The sequence below is a fragment of the Cricetulus griseus genome, chromosome X (assembly GCF_003668045.3).
Source record: "Cricetulus griseus strain 17A/GY chromosome X, alternate assembly CriGri-PICRH-1.0, whole genome shotgun sequence".
Lineage (NCBI taxonomy): Eukaryota > Metazoa > Chordata > Mammalia > Rodentia > Cricetidae > Cricetulus > Cricetulus griseus.
The window spans coordinates 101,905,666-101,922,045 of NC_048604.1; the positions used below are offsets into that span (position 1 = coordinate 101,905,666).

General features: G+C 40.9%; 1 long non-coding RNA gene across 1 annotated transcript; it reads right to left on the bottom strand.

Annotated features, from left to right (window-relative positions):
* Positions 1-13,150: 13,150 nt before the first annotated feature.
* On the bottom strand, positions 13,151-15,908 carry LOC107980018. The gene is made up of 3 exons (XR_003488156.2): positions 15,826-15,908; positions 15,570-15,722; positions 13,151-13,293 (listed from the first exon to the last, which is right to left on the bottom strand). It is a non-coding gene; the product is annotated as an uncharacterized LOC107980018 (long non-coding RNA).
* Positions 15,909-16,380: the final 472 nt, after the last annotated feature.

The window sequence follows — 16,380 nt, forward strand, 5'->3', positions numbered from 1 at the left end:
GGACTCATGCAGAGCACGGCTAAACCATCATCATCTATCCTGAGTCCACTTTATTTTTAGAACCAGGAAAATGCTGTGCCTGTAGCAAGTCGAAAACCCTGATGTGTCTGAGCACTACTCAGAAAAGTCTTCTGAATGAGTAATTATTGCTCATAATTAGCGTCATGAATGGGTTGCACTGATTTTGAGCAAAACTAATTTGTAAAGCATTATAACTTTGATTTTATAAGACTAAGCTGTAACCTTTTGAATTTTTGATGGTTTACAGTTATCTAGGTAACCGCCATGGTGAATACTAATAGCTACAGATCATGACTCTGACTCAATCCCTTTTGTTGATGAACTAATATGGAATCAAAGTACAAGTGAGTATATGAATCTCAGTTCTTTGGAATCCAAACAGAATGAGCTGGTGATTCAGAGATATTTGAGTACTAAATACTGATAGACTCTACCCGACTAGTAATCATTCACTTTAAATCAGTAAGAGGACAGTTCACCTTTTGTGAATAAGCAGCTCTAAAATGATTCTATATGGGCATACAAAAGCTTTCTAGGTGGGCATGGTGGTAACTCTCAGGAGGACTGAATATGGAAGCCAACCTGTACTATGTAGCAAAACCCTGTTTCACACAAAATATATGATAGCTTTAATATAGGAAAAAAATCTTTCTTTTGTTGTTGTTTTGTTTGAATCAGAGTTTTATGTATCTCAGCTTGACCTTGAACTCCCCTATGTATCTGGGGATGATTTTGAACTTCTGACCCTCTTAAGTGCTGGAATTACAGAGGTATACCACCACTCCCACTTTATATGGTAATGAAGATAAAACTCTGGGCTTTGTGCACTCTAGGCAAAAGCACTCCCAATTTATTAGCTACATCCCTATCCCTAGAAAATCTCAACCAAATCATCATTGGAAGCCTGTCGGCGAATGTCTGTATCCCTAACTGGTTGATAGATATTTCACAAAATGTGATTATAGTAGTGATGGCAGGTACTCCATCTCAGTCAGCTAAATAACTTTCTGGTATTATCACCAGGTCTCAAAATTAGCTGGCCCTCTCCTTGCAGTACTGAAGTTTTATACCTTCACCTGAATGTAAAATGAGCTTTCTTCCCCCTTGAGGTCACTTGTGTGATATCGAAGATACACACACACACACACACACACACACACACACACACACACACACACACACACACACTTCCCAGGAAACGCTGCAGGATATTTGTTCACATTGCAACATGCTTCAAGAAAACAATTACTTATAGGAGACTCAGAAGACACAAATTATGTAACTGCCACTGGAAAATTCTTATTCTGTGATTATCTACCTTGTATACCTTTCAAATTTAAAAATCAGACAACACAGTTTCCATATCCAATACGGTTCATAAAGGAAAATGTTAAGGTGATCTAAGCCTAAAGTCTCACATGCAAAAGAGATCTCAGAGAACCTTGACTTCTTCAAGAGTCTAACTGAGTCTAACTGGAGGGGCTACAAAGGTTGCTCATGTGTTAAGAGCACACTGCTTTTTCATAGAACACCACTTTTCAGGGGATCTGATGCCTTCTTCTGATGCACCAGCCAGGCATGTGGTCCACAGACATACACACAGGAAATATACTCATACATATAAAATAAAGTAAACCTATTTTTTTCCAAAAGTCTAACTCAAATTGTGTCAGAAGACCAAACCATTCCTGTCTGTAATGGCCACGTGGGTTTTGACACAAAGCTCAAGCCAGCATGTCTATTTCATAGTTTCTTTGGCCGTTTGAGTTAACACAAAGTAATCTTGGATGCTGTGGTGGTCTGCAAATTTTTGGTTCTTCTGTGGAGGCCTTCCCAGAATTCTGTCCTGAAAGATGTGATGCAAGTTGACTATAATCCTCTGACTTGGCACAGCAGGCCCAACTCCCCACCCCCCAAAAAACCAGCATTCTTGAATTTATTTGGAAAGCTTTCCAATCACATCAAAGTCATAGTTGTCAACATAGTGGCAAAGAGAGTAGTCCAGAGTGCAGCTTTCGTTTCAGAGTTGGATTATAGTAGCTAAATGCCATAATTTAAAAACAGACTGGGTCAGGCTGAGGATGTAGCTCAATTGGTGAAGTACTTGCTTAACGTGCAGGAAACTTCCAGTTTGATCCTCGGCATCACATAAAACTGGGTATGGTGGTGCATTCCTGTAATCCTAGAACTAGAGAAGTAGAAGGATCAGAAATTTAAGTCCAGCCTTCACTATATGGCCCATTCAAGGCCAATTTGAGGTACATGAGATTCCATCTCAAATAAAAAGAAAGGCAGGGGGCTGGAAAGATGTCTCAGTGTTTAAGAGTGCATACTACTCTTACAAAGGGCTTGGGTTCTGTCCCCAGTGTTCATACCAAGTAGCTCACAGTTGCCTATAACTCAAGTTCCAGAGGCTCCAATGTTCTCTAGCCTCCTCCGGCACCTGTATGAACATGGTGTGCATGTGCTCTTGTAGGCACACACACACACACACACACACACACACACACACACACACACACACACACACACACACATTTTCATAGACATATGCATATATAGACACATAAATAAAAATAAGAAAGAAGGGAAGAAAAAAGGAAAGAAGAAATGTCTAACAATGATCAAGGAAGAATAGAGTGGGTAAAGCAAATTATGGCCCCCTAAGAAGCCCCCTTTCCTGTCCTAATAGGGTAAATGGGTAGAAAGCTGATGTCAAAATATAAAAAACATGAATGGAAATGTCAGGACAGAGAACCACCCTTCCTTTTACCAAACTGCTGTTCCACCATGTTTGTGTGCAGCCAATTACAGCTTTAAAAATACTGCAGTGCTACAAATCTCTCCTAATTTCTCCATAATGACTTACTAAGAGCAATAAAGTCAAAATTAGAAAAGCTTAATTGAATTTTCAGCAAGAATCTCAACAGCATAACAACAACAAAACAGTGACAGGGAGCAGCAAGAAGAACACAGTGCAGAGGGTGCCTTGACGCTTTAGCATCACACAGTAAAGCAAACAAAGGCATTTGGAGCTGCTTTGGCTCTGGCAAACAGCCGTTTTTTGTCTTTGAAGCCCTCAGTGATATTGTGGAAATACATCTTCCAAAACAGGAAACGGTGATTTTGATTTTCTGACAACCTCTCCCTTTCTTGTGAACTGCCAAGCCAACCATGAACTATTAACTCTGATTCACAGTCAAATAGGACAAAGGCGGTCACAAAAGTATTTCCTTTTCACTTAAATCTCCATATTTTCTGCAATTATCATGACGTGATGTCCCTTCTACTCATTAATGTGCCCTTAAACATCGCTGAAGCAAAGGCTGTACAAAGGACAGAAGTGGGTTTCTATTAGCTTTAGTTTGTAACTAGAATGAAGAGGAACATTCATGTGGATGAGAGTACAAAGTCTTGACTAACTTTGTATTAGAAAAATACTATAAATAGGCCTTCAAACCCAGAAGTAAGAATGATCCAGTAGCAGGTCCAGGAGGCACTTCTTGTCAGAACAGCAAGCAAATGGCTGGGAACAGCAAATGGATTATCTGGTGGTTTTTGTTTTTGTTGTTTGCTCCATTTTTTTTGAGGGAGCTAACATAGAATTGGGTTAACTAACATTTACCAAAGGGGTGAAGAATCAACATTTCTCACGTTGCTGTTACACTTACTGAACTCTGCCCTTGGCTTTCAAAGGTAATCACCAAAAAAAAAAAATCCATCAATAAGTGAATACAGTTGTGTGCCAATAAAACCTTATTTACAAGTATAAGTGGCCAAAATTTCCTGACCCCTTATGGAGATTATTATATTTCATTCTCTTTGACTTTGAGAATATTGTTTTTGAAAAGCAACAGAAGAAAAACAGCAACGAGACAATGGCATGTTCCTTCACTCCCTGACCACTAGATTCTTTTCTTAAACTTCCATCCCAGGAAATGTTGTCCCTCTAGAGACAACTCAGAAGTAGCTCTGCAATGAGCCCTGGTGGTCTCCTGGTTCTCAAAGCTGGAAGTGGGTATCTTAGATTTAACCTCCTGATCCTCAGAAATCTTCCAACGCACTAAGCGTTCTCTAGCTATAAAACCCTGACCTCTTCAAGTCTGTAAACTCCGTTTACTAGCGTGTCCTCCCATGCATTCCCTTATGCTACAGACTATAGTGTTGGCTCCTTTTATTTCATTTTTTTAAGAAAAGCCAGCTTGATCCTTTCCAGTTCCAATCTTTAAAAGACCTATCAACCATTTCCTCTCACATTCTTTCCTTGGGGTGGTTTAGATAACCATAACTTCATCTTCCATGATCTTTGAGCTAAAAACTCTTAATCATCTTTGATACCTCCTCTTTGACCTGTATAAGCTATATTCTCACTTCAATGACGACCTTCACTCCCTGAGTCACTCCTTGTCATCGAGTAGATATAAAATGTCCACAGATGCCAGCTTCCTTCCAAAGACAGAACCAGGAGGTAACAGATGATCACACAAAGCTCTCTTAAAAAACTGAAATCCAGGCCTAAAATGATGGCTCAGTGGTTGAGAGCAATTCTTTCAGAGGACCTGGGTTTGATTCCCAATAACCGAATGGCAGCTCACATCCAGTTCCAGGATGCCAATATACACAGACATGCACATAAAGGAAAATAAATCAATCAAAGGAAAAAAATCAAAGCTGGCTGTGTGCTGATACAAATCTGTAATAATAGAACTCAGGAAGTATAGGCAGGAATATCAGGAGTTCAAACCTAGTCTGGGCTACTTTGAGACCTGTTTTAAAGAATGAAAGAAAAAGAACTGAAGGAGAAAAAAAGAAGGAAAGGAAGGTAGGAAGGAAGGAAGGAAGGAAGAAAGAAAGAAAGAAAGAAAGAAAGAAAGAAAGAAAGAAAGAAAGAAAGAAAGAAAGGTCAGAGGGAGGGAGGAAGAAACTGAAGTAATATTGTGGACCACCAATCAACTCTATTTCTTAACAGAGAAATTAATCCTGTGCTTTTTGTCCAGATGCTGACAAAAGTACAAACATTCTTCTTTAAAAATTGTTGGGTTGGGCAGTGGTGGTGCATGACTTTAAGTGCACGACTTTAATCCCAGCACTCAGGAGGCAGAGGCAGGTGGATCTCTGTGAGCCCCAAGCTAATCAAGACGAAAAGTAAACCTTGTCTCATAAAAAATCTAATCATTAAATATGCTCTATTTGATCCCTTTTATCCTTTTAAGAAGAAAATGTAATATTTACTAACAAGAAAAGAAACGCTGATGCAACTATGAAAACTACCTATGTGTGTGCCTTAATAATGAAATGAAAGCCAGCTACAAACATTTTTAGCTATTCTTAGAGAACCTATCAATTGCAGATGAAAATGCTAGACTTGTCATGTAAAGATCACATCCATTTGTTGCTTCTTGTTATGCTTCATTTACTTCTTTGATCAGCCACATTTCTCAAGCACAAGCCTTGTACCAAGAACTGTGTTGGCTTCAACAACACTCTGTATTAATATGGTACCTTCCCTTTTAACTGTGACATTTAATACTGTATTAATAGATCTGTCAGGGATTTCTGAAGTTGCCATTCCCACACGGTTGCCTCAATTATGTATAACAACAAAGAGAAGCCATAGTTCTGATACTATAAAGTAATTGATGTTTCTCCTTAGACAGTATTTGATGGGTTCTTGCTGAGCTGGGAGAAGGTGTCACTTGTTAATGTTCATGTTTGTATGAAACATCAGTTCCACCCTGAGAGAAGAGAAGATGGACTTGGCTTTCTCAAAAATGGGAGTTTGAGAAAACCTAAGGGGTTATTACCAATTGCATGTTAAAATACAAATTTATAAGATTTCTTAGGCAACATGTCTTCAAAATAGAAGTCAGTTCTGAAATTCTTAATTAAATATGGAATCTATATAATGAATATATCTTTCATTTTTTTCAATTTTTTTGCTGTTTTTTCTAGACAGGGTTTCCCTGTGTAGCTTTGGAATCTGTCCTAGTACTCACTCTTGTAGACCAGGCTGGTCCCAAACTCACAGAGATCCACCTGCCTTTGCCTCCCAAGTGTTGGGATTAAAGGCGTGCCCAGCAGCTTTCAAATTTTGAATCTTTAATATCTCAAGATTGTTGGGAGGAACATTATGCCCTGTATATAAAATGCCTAGTGTAAAGAAAACACCTATTGAGTGTCATTTGCTGGAGTCAGTCAGACCTATAACATCAACAGTTGACTCAGATGTACTCTGGAATACATGGGTGTGTAGCTGTTTATCTGAGCACAGGCACCATGTGTCCAGAGAAACGGAAACTGTACTGATATATTATTTATGATTTATTAAAGCTTGCCTTAGGATTCAGAAAACAAAATCAGCCACAAGCCCTAGAAGCCAGGCACACATCTTCTATCCCAACAGTCAGAAGCTAGGAGGTGGTGGTACACAACTTTAATCCTAGGACTCAGGACTAAGAGGTAGACCAATCTCTCTGAGTTCAAGTCCTCCTAGGGATACACGGGATTGAATCATTCTAAAAGAGTAACAGATCACACGCCTTTAATCCCAACATTAGTGGTATATTCAGTAGGAGGCATTTATTATCCAGCCATGCTGAGGAGAGGTTACATTCTGAGGCTTGGTGAGAATTCATGGAGACAGGATCAGCCCATTCATCCTGAGGTAATGGTAAGAGCTGGTGGCCAGCTGCTTTGCTTTTCTGATCTTCAGTTTGAAGTTTGAACCCCAATATTGGTCTCTGGGTCATTTAATTTATCGTGTTACAGGAACCAAAGGAGTTACCTTGACCAAGAAAACCTAGGCCCATCTTTCTCTGTTAATATGTTTCTAAAGGTACCAGTCACCCAACTTTGTACATTATGCATGGTAGGTAAGAGCTTTACCACTAAGTTTCATCTCCAGCCCTGGAAACTCCAGCCATGGACTCAGGTGTCTCAGTCTTAGCACTGTGGGCATTTCTTTCTTTCTTTCTTTCTTTCTTTCTTTCTTTCTTTCTTTCTTTCTTTCTTTCTTTCCTTCCTTCTTTCTTCTTTCTTTCCCTCTTTTCTCTGTCTCTCTCTCCCTTCCTTCCTCTCTTTTTCTTTTTTCTTTTTCGTCATAGTGTCTCATGTACCCTAGGCTGGCTTTGAACTAATTCTATACTAAAGAATGACCTTGAATTTGTGATCCTCCTTTCCTCTACCTTCTAAATGCTGGAATTACAGGTGTGTAGCACTATATATGTTTTATGTGGTGTTTGGGATTGAACTAAGGTCTTTGAACATTCTAGGTAAGCACTTTACCAGTTGAGCTAAAACAAAAAACAAAAAACCCAGCCATGGATACACTGTGTGTGTGTGTGTGGGGGGGAATCTGTTTAGTGTAGGATTTGGGGCAGCATTTAGCACCCTTCTTGTCCTCTACCAGCTAGAAGTCAATAGCACCCACTCCCAGGTGTGAAAACCCACTTGTCTCTAGGCATGTCAATGGTCTCCTAGGAGGCAAAATAACTGCCATTTGAGAACAGACTTTCATGATAATTTTGTACACTGGGAATGTAGTAGATCAATGGCTCTCAACGTGTGGGTTCTGACTCCTTTAGGAGATCAAATGACCCTTTCACAGGGACCAATATTAGATATCCTGCAAATCAGATAGTTACATTACAACTCATGACAGTAGCAAAATTACAGTTAGTTATAAAGCAGCAATGAAAACAATTTTATGTTTGGGGGTCACCACAACATGAGGGATGGCATTAAAGGATGGCAGCATTAGGAAGGTTGAGAAGCCCTGGCATAGACGTTCTTGAGAATCAAATGAAAGGCAAGTGAAAATGAAACCGAGGACCTGTGAAGCCTTAACCCAGGTGTTCTAGATGCTTTTAACACCCAAGAGAGCTTAACATCCTGCCACAAAGCAACAGTCCATCAAGAGCCCAGTGGGTAGGCCAGAGGCAGGCTTGAGACAGGCACACTTTGGAGTTACTCAGTGAGTGCAGGGTAAGCCAAGTGAGAGAGAGGTCCCTGCTCTAAGCTGCCATTTCATTCTCAGCATTTGATGCTTGACTCTCAGCATTTGATGTCATATGCTGATGCAGGGAGCCGAGGAAGCCTGATGTGTGTAAAGAGTGGATGAAGTCCTCAGTGAGGGTGAATTGTTGACATGGTCACGGTCATGTGCTCATGTCATGGACTAGTGCTTCAACCCCATGGGAAATGGGCAAAGCCTTCCTGTGGTCTAAGTTTGAATGTTGACAGTATGTGCAAGTACAAATATCTATAAAAGATTGACCAGTGGGTGTAAAATCTAGCCAAAAAAAAAAAAAATCTAGCAACTGCTGCGTCCTCCTCCTTCTCCAGGATGTTTACAGCCTTATACTTCGGGCCAACAGACACCTCCTACCAAGACTAGGTAACTCCTCCCCCTGTGCTGTTCATAATAAATGCACCCCTGAGGGTCAGGGTTGTGTGGTAGTTGGTGCCACTCCATCAGAGTGTGCAGTCCACTTCACCCCAACTTTTCTGTTTCTGTGTCTGTCACTGTCCTTTCTTCACTCCCTCATTGCCTCTAGTCAGGTTTCCAAGCACCAAGCTGTGTAGTGCAGATCTCAGAAATACTAATAGGGGCTGGACTTATGTCTGTACAGGTAAATAAAGCAAATCCATACTTAGACGAGGAAACATTTGCCAGTGGCCCATCACATCCTGGATGGTAAAATCAGCTGAGAATCTGCTCTCCTGCTGAGGGCATTGTAATCCAGTCTGAGAGACTCTCCCTCCACAAACCCATTAGGAAGAGGCCTGATCCATTTTACACAGAAAAAAAGCACAGAAGAGTAAATCAGGACAGTCTTTCTGAAAGACATAGGGTACTGTTTTATTCTTTTTCCTCTGGCTTTGTAGCCTAGTATGACCTTAAACTTCTGATCCTCTAGTCTCTTCCTCTGCAGTGCTAAATTTCATGAATGTACCATCATGTCTGCTAATTAACTATATATATATATATATATATATATATATATATATATATATATATATATGTATATATTTCCAAGAAAAGGTTTTATCAATTTTTTTAGTTTTATGTTTGCTTTCCCGTAAAAACCATTTGCTAAAAATCTAAGGATTGCAAAGAACATCAAAATGTAAATGAATGAAAAGCAGTTAAATATCTGGAAGATTATTGGCTGACATTCTATCACATGGACTATGGACTGACCACCTACAAAAACTCGACACTTTGGCTATTTAAGCTTAAGTCACTAATTCAGACAACAGGATATGAAGGTTTTTTTGTTGTTTTTGTCCTCACATTTTATTATTAAAAACATCCAACATTCAGCAAAAGTGAAAAAAAATCTCTAGAAAATATTCAGGGTCCCAACCTCTATATTCTACCAGTGACATGTGGCTATGCTGGTTAATTGTACCTTATGCAAAATGACTGGGTCCAAAAGTATTTTAAATTTAGGATTTTTTTAGAATTTGAAATAGTTGCATATACACAACAATATACTTTGGGGTTGGAGCCTAATTCTAAATATGAAATTTATTTATGTTTGATATATACACAGAGACCAAGGACAATTTTATGCAGTATTTTTAGTGTCCCTTCATTTTGGCTGTGGCAGATCACATTAGGTGAGATGTGAATATTTTGTGGCAACATGTCAGTGCTCAAAAAAATCTTAGATTTGAACAATCTCAGATGTTGAATTTTTGGATTAGGGATGTTCACCATGGCCTTGCTTATCACATCCACGTCCAAGCTTCTGTCCCTCAGTCTTCTTGTAAATCAAAGTGAGCATGGGAGAATGAACTTTTTTTCAAAAATGGTGTCCTTTCTACCTTTGTAAGTAGAATTCATTAATATTAGTTTGTCAGTTCACATTGCAAGGTTGAGTTTGGTGTTGGGGATGTGAGTGGGTTAGGTTTACCATTGCTAGCAACGAAGTCTCTAAATTACTGTACTTAACCTGGTCATTCTTGAGAAACAGCATCGAAATTTGCTTAAACATTTCCTGTGGGCTTTGTAGATAACCTCTAGTGAGAACAAGAAGGAAAAACTTGCAGGGCCCGTGTTCACTCTGATCGCTTTTGTTAGCTCATAAAACCCTTGTGAAAAATACATTTTGTAGTCTTTTTGCTTCCTCCCCCACACTAGCTTCAGCCAGACTTCCTCCCTCTATGGAGGCTTGAAGATTTTGTACACAGAAGGACAAAGTTGCTTCTTTCTGAGAGCCTTCAAGAATTCTCCTGCTAGGAAAAGAGATCAATGGCCTCATCTGAAAATTTAGAAAGTGTTGGGGGATGGGGTGGGGAAGCATTGTTCTAACTCAGCCTCAGTGTTCTGAAAAGAGTGTCTTGTTCCTATTGAACAACACCGAATCCTTTTTGGTTCCTTTCTTGTTGGTTATGCTAAGGAAGTCACTTTGCAAGCCTCATTTGTCTCCTCCTGACATCAAATCCCACTTTGATGGGAATTGTTCCTTGATGTGCCATTCTTTCAGAGGGGGGAAAAGTGGAGACAGCATTGAATTCTTAGCTGAATACCATTAGCTGTGTTGTGTGTGTGTGTGTGTGTGTGTGTGTGTGTGTGTGTGTGTGTGTGTGTGTGTGTGTGTGTGTGTTCCATGGCGAGCAGGGCCTAGGATAATACTTTAGCTGAAATCCTTGATGAAGCATTAGTAAATTGTATGTCCCCAGATGGGCTATAAAGCAATGAGAGTAGCAGCACAAGGCCTCCAGTAAAATTTGTCTTTTTTTCTTAACTGTTACATATCTGAGGCTCAAAATAGAAGGAAATCTGAGGCAATGATGGCTTCCAATTGCCCAAGATGTTTCATTGGCTAACTCAAGTACCAAAATGACTGTGGTAAAATGGGGACAGCTGCTGCTGTTTGGTGTGAGAAATTAAAGATTTCCTTCGGTGTTCTGAGAACACAGGGCTATGGAGGTGGGTGGGTGGCCTTGTGATCAAGCGGATGCTAGCATCCGCCCCAGCAAGCAAATACCCTGGTATGCTGCACCCTGACTAATCTCAACAATCAGTGGACTAGTGACAATACTGTGATAAAATGTCTGACAAAACCAACTAGGAAAAGGAAAGGATTTTGTTGTTGCTGTTGTTTGAAGCTCTAGTACCAAGTGTTGGGGAAGGCGGTATGAACGAAACATCTGGTCACACTGTGCTCACCATCAAGATGTAGAGACGGGTGAATGCTGGTGCTCAGCTTCCGTTCTCCTCTATTCAGTCTGTGAGCTTAACTCAAGACTGCAAACATTCAGGGTGGGTCTTCCCTCAGTACACACACGTAGGGATAGGTCTCCTAGGTGATTCCAAATCCTGTTAGGCTGCTGGCATTGAGCGGTGCATGTACCTGAGACAGGAGCCAGTGCTGGAGGAGAATCTGAGAAGCATGGGGACCTGGAGGGTCAAAGTAGCACCTGTTCAAGAAGCAGGCAGAGAAGCAGCCTGGGGTGCCCCAGAAATAGAGGAAGAATTGTGGCCATGATAATTTCAGCTCTCTGAAGCTAGGTTGCTCACAGTTCTGAGCAGATGCTCTGTATTTCCACTGGTCTCATCCCCAGTAGAACATAAAACATCTGGATTATTTCAAATCCCTCCTAGGCTTTGCTATTCTAGAAGGGGGAATGGGTTTTGAGCCATTTCCTAGCTAAGGGGATTCTGATTGTTTTTCCTCTTCGTGATCTAAGTCCTTGGGTCCTCTTAGATGCCAAAGACATTTGATTCTATGCTCTGGACTCCAGAATTTTTTTTCTGGAGGCCACACAAGTAAAATGTGGTCACTGGGATCAGCACTTGTGAGGGGACGGGATCTGAAATGAGAGTGGGTGAAGGAGGTGTGGAAAATGAAGCAAGACATTAAAAGACAGAGTGCTTTTGATGCCCCTGAATAGGGTTTCCGGCTCTTTGTGTCTTCATGAAACAATACAGTTTATATGACCGTAAATTCAGTGCTAAAGGGAAGCATATCCTAGTTGCAGAAAACCATAGGGTACCCCTTCCAGAACATTCTGTCTATCTCAGGCCCCTGACATCAATTTTTGTTGGGCAGGTCTTTTACTTTGAAGGATCACTACAGAATCAGGTACCAGATGATGTGAGCAAATGGAGGAGGGCAAGAATACAACACACTTAATTCCACAGAACTAAAGTACAAATAGTGACTGCTGAATCGATATTATTTGTGTGTATATGTGTGTAGGGTGTGTGTGTGCATGTGTGTGGGCGCCCACGGATACCAGAGGTACCTGATCACTATGGATTTGGAGCTACAGAACAAGCTGGAGGCCAGCCTGGAGTATCTGAGACCCTGACTCAAAGCTAAATGAATAAATAAATACATCAGTAAATAAGCATAAAAGCAAACTCTTAAAAGAGTGGAAAGTTACTGAATAGGTGTACAATGTACTTACAACAAATGCATTCCTTCCTTTGGCAAGCTTTGTACAGTCTGAGAGTCAAGCCCAGTTCCATGTTTTAAGGAATAAAACAGGCCCGGTCTCTGGATTGTGTTGTACCTCAGAAAACAGTGCCGCAAAGTGTGCTGCTTCTTCATGCACAGTACTTTTACCTAAAGACACTGGAAGGCCCTCAAAAGCAAAGCCCCTTTTGCGGCCTGCTCCTGTTCTTCTCCCAGCCCAGCTTCTTCTCTGCACAGAGAGAAGATAATCCCAAACTCCTTCTCTTCAAGGCAGGTCATAGGGATGAGAAATCCTCTCTCCTAAAGCTAGCCATCAACACTTTCTTTGGGGGAGGTGGCCCTAAAGAAATTCTCTGAACTACCTTGTTCCAAAAGGACTCATACCTTGGGATCCCTACAATTCATCTTGGATGTAACACACAGAGTGTAGGAAAAGTCAACTCATTAGTCCTGCCAAATAAACTTCCATCTCAAAGTGAAATTCGAAGCTCTCACATTTAATGTTATTTTAACCACTGGGAAAAATTCATTAAGAGTTTCATAATAGAGCTGATGAGATGGCTCAGTGGGTAAAGGCATTTGATACCAAGCCTAAAGACATATGTTCAGTTCCCCAGGACCTACATGGTAGAAGGAGAGAATCAACTCCTGAAGTTGTCTTTTGACCTCCACACATATGCATACATACACACAATAAATAAATAAAATGCAATATATTTTTAATTTAAAAAATTCACAATGTCAGGCATGGTGGCATAAGCATGTAATTCAAGTGCTTGGGAGACTGAGACGAGACAATCGTGAATTCAAAGTCAGCCTAGGCCGCGGAGCAAGACCATGTCTAGAAGGAAAAAGAAGATTCACAAAGGGCAGCCTGAATATTGTATTGATAGTGTTCCTAGGCAACTTAATAAAGATCAACTCCATATGCTAGAAAATTTTTGACCATTCAAAGCTAATAACTCTATTATCTCTAATCTTTTCTTGTTTCCCAATTCTGCCTACAAAGATTGTCTGTATTTTAAGTGTCTAATATGGACATTTAAAAAAGTCTGCCTCCTACTCTGTCAGTTTCTAATTTGAGAAATAGTTTGCAGTAGCACGTCTTTGAATTTCGAACACCAGCCATGATGAGTTAAAGAGCTCCTATCTCACCCAATTTCATCGTGTGCTACTTTTCTAAGTTCCTGGGGTGGGTGTCTTATTTCTTTTGTAAATTAAAATTGCTTTCTTTTCTTCTGTTAATGGTTTTGCTCTGGGTTTCTCTTGGGGTCTCTAATCTTTTCTTTGGCTCACCTTCTGTCACCCTCCCTTATTTGTAGATCTCTGAGGAAGGTTTCCTTTGAATGCCAATAACACTTTACAATTATCCAGGAAGCCAACAAGAACACCAAATGTCTCTTTCCCATCACTGGTGAACAGTTTTGTTTTGTCTTCTGCAGCCCGGGCAGGAACTGGTTGGGGATATGACGCCCTCCACCAACGGAGAGTGATTGATTCCACAGAAGCTCCTGACTGCCCTGGCAGGCTCGGAACTGAGGGAGCCTTTCTTTGCAGTCACGTGGTTAATGCTTTTGTGCTACACAGTTTATTCACTCTACAGCTTCCTCCTCAAATACAACAGGAGGGGACCAAGAGATCACAGGAGTGACAATAATGCTTCTGAGAGGCAGAATGCAAAAAGTCCCCAGCTCCAGAGTCTGGCAGACCGGAATGCAAGACAGGAATGCAAGATAGGACGTGGATAACATGCTTTCCTTATTGTAAGGTATACTTTCCCTATAGTCCATTTCACCCACAAGCCTGGTATTTGGAATTGTATTTTCTACGATCCCTAATGGAAATTACACTCTATTTAAAGCCAGGAAGTGGAGATTGTGCTCCCACTCCACCTTTGTCACAGTATCTTGGAACTTTGTGAGCTCTGTAGAATGTGAGCATGTAACAGCAAGCCTGGCCTGGTGGTACAAACTTGTAATATCAGCTACTGTGAAGGCTGAGGTAGGAGAATTTCAAATTCAAGGCCCTCCTGGGTAATTTAATGAGACCCTATTTAGAAAAAAAAAGACTGGAGGGTAACTTCAGTATTTTCTTGGCATGTGCAGGGACCCAATATCCCCCCAAAAAAACAATTCAAGAGCCAACCAAAAAAAGGATCCTTTCTGTGATACCAGTCTTTAGTTTTATGTTTCAAGTGCTTCTGAAGAGCCAGTGAAATGGCTCAGCAGATCAGATTGCCTGCTGCCAAGCCTGATGACCCAAGTTCAACTCCCAGGTTCCACCTGGTAGAAGGTGATACATGCACATGCTCAGACAGACAGACAGACAGACAGACAGACAGACAGACACACACACACACACACACACACACACACACACACACACAAACACACACACACACACACACACACACACACAGAGAGAGAGAATATGCAATAAATAAATGTTACTTTGAAGCAACTCTCTTCTTGAAAGACATTTAAGAACATTGTGGTTGAAAGGTCCTTTCTAAAAAAGAAATTTTTAAAAAACTAAATTTCTATAGCTCCACGTTCTTTGACAGTTGTTGCTAGAAGAATCTCTAGCCATGTTGGAATAACCAGTTCCCAGCTGGTGTTCCCAAGCTAACCCATGCCTCATGCTCCACTGTTTCTGTCAGCCCCGTCTTTCATTTGGCTAAGCACTGGGAACAGGAATCAGGCTTCTCAGCAAGTTCAGGCCTTCTTGGATAGGAGCCAGATCACTGTGACTAAAAGGACTGATAGCAGGCAAACACGTTTCCGTTCCCCTACTCAACAGAAAGTACCTCCTCATGTTCTTGTTCTTCTCTCAAAGATATCTCAGCTTAAAGACACTGAGAGGAAAGTGTCCATCCGACAGTTTTTGGGTATAGATTGGGGGCTGTGTTTCGTCAACATTATAGGAGGCATTTAGCTTAGTGAAGTGAACTTCTAGTTCATTCTGCCTTTATTGTAGCTCCTTACCCAAACCAAATCAGTGAGTGCCTGGAATGGGTGAAGTGAACTGATGTTTAAGTATTTGGAAGGTGTTACCCCAATGTAAAATCCTCCCTCCACTCTGATTTTTTTCAGAGTGAGGGAGGAAACTGGTACTTACTCTGTGGCCCTTCTCATCCAGGTGGACACAAAAGCCCAGTAGATGTGGAAGGGAATTTCCAGGGGAAGGATGACCTCATTCCTTGGGTTCTGGCTATTCATGGCAGCTTGTTTTTTCTTTCAAGTTTTGTTGAAAGTGGATCTCCATGGGGCCCTTAGGAATTTGAGAAAAACACACCAAAATCTACATTCACTCCCATTGTGAGCTTGTTGGAATCCCAGCCGAGTCATTAGGAAGACATCAGGTGGTTACTGACCTATTTCTGTTTCCACATCTTACATGGCACCTTGTAACAGTATAAGTGTTGTGTGATATTTTGATCGCATTCTGACGCTTCCAAGACTGACCACAAAATTTGCTTTGAATCAGAGGGCGGAGCTAGCTACTAGCTGACTAAAACTAACCTTAGAGGTTTCTGGAGGGCTGAAGACAGAGAAAATTTATGACCTTTTGGAAGGAGGAATGAGAGAGAGGAGTCGCTTCTCTGCCACTTCTATGATCATTCTGGTTCTGACTCAAGGTTTTTGTTTGTTTGTTTGTTTTTGTTTTTCGAGACAGGGTTTCTCTGTGTAGCTTTGGAGCCTATCCTGGCACTCGATCTGGAGACCGGGCTGGCCTCGAACTCACAGATATCCGCCTGCCTCTGCCTCCCGAGTGCTGGGATTAAAGGCATGTGCCACCAACTCCCTGCTATTTTTTTAGTTTTTTTATTGTTAAATAATAATTCACAGGTGAATATATCAAAATCAAAACTCCTCCTAGCACGTATTTTAAGTAGATGTCATTTCTTATATATCACTGCTGTCTCAAT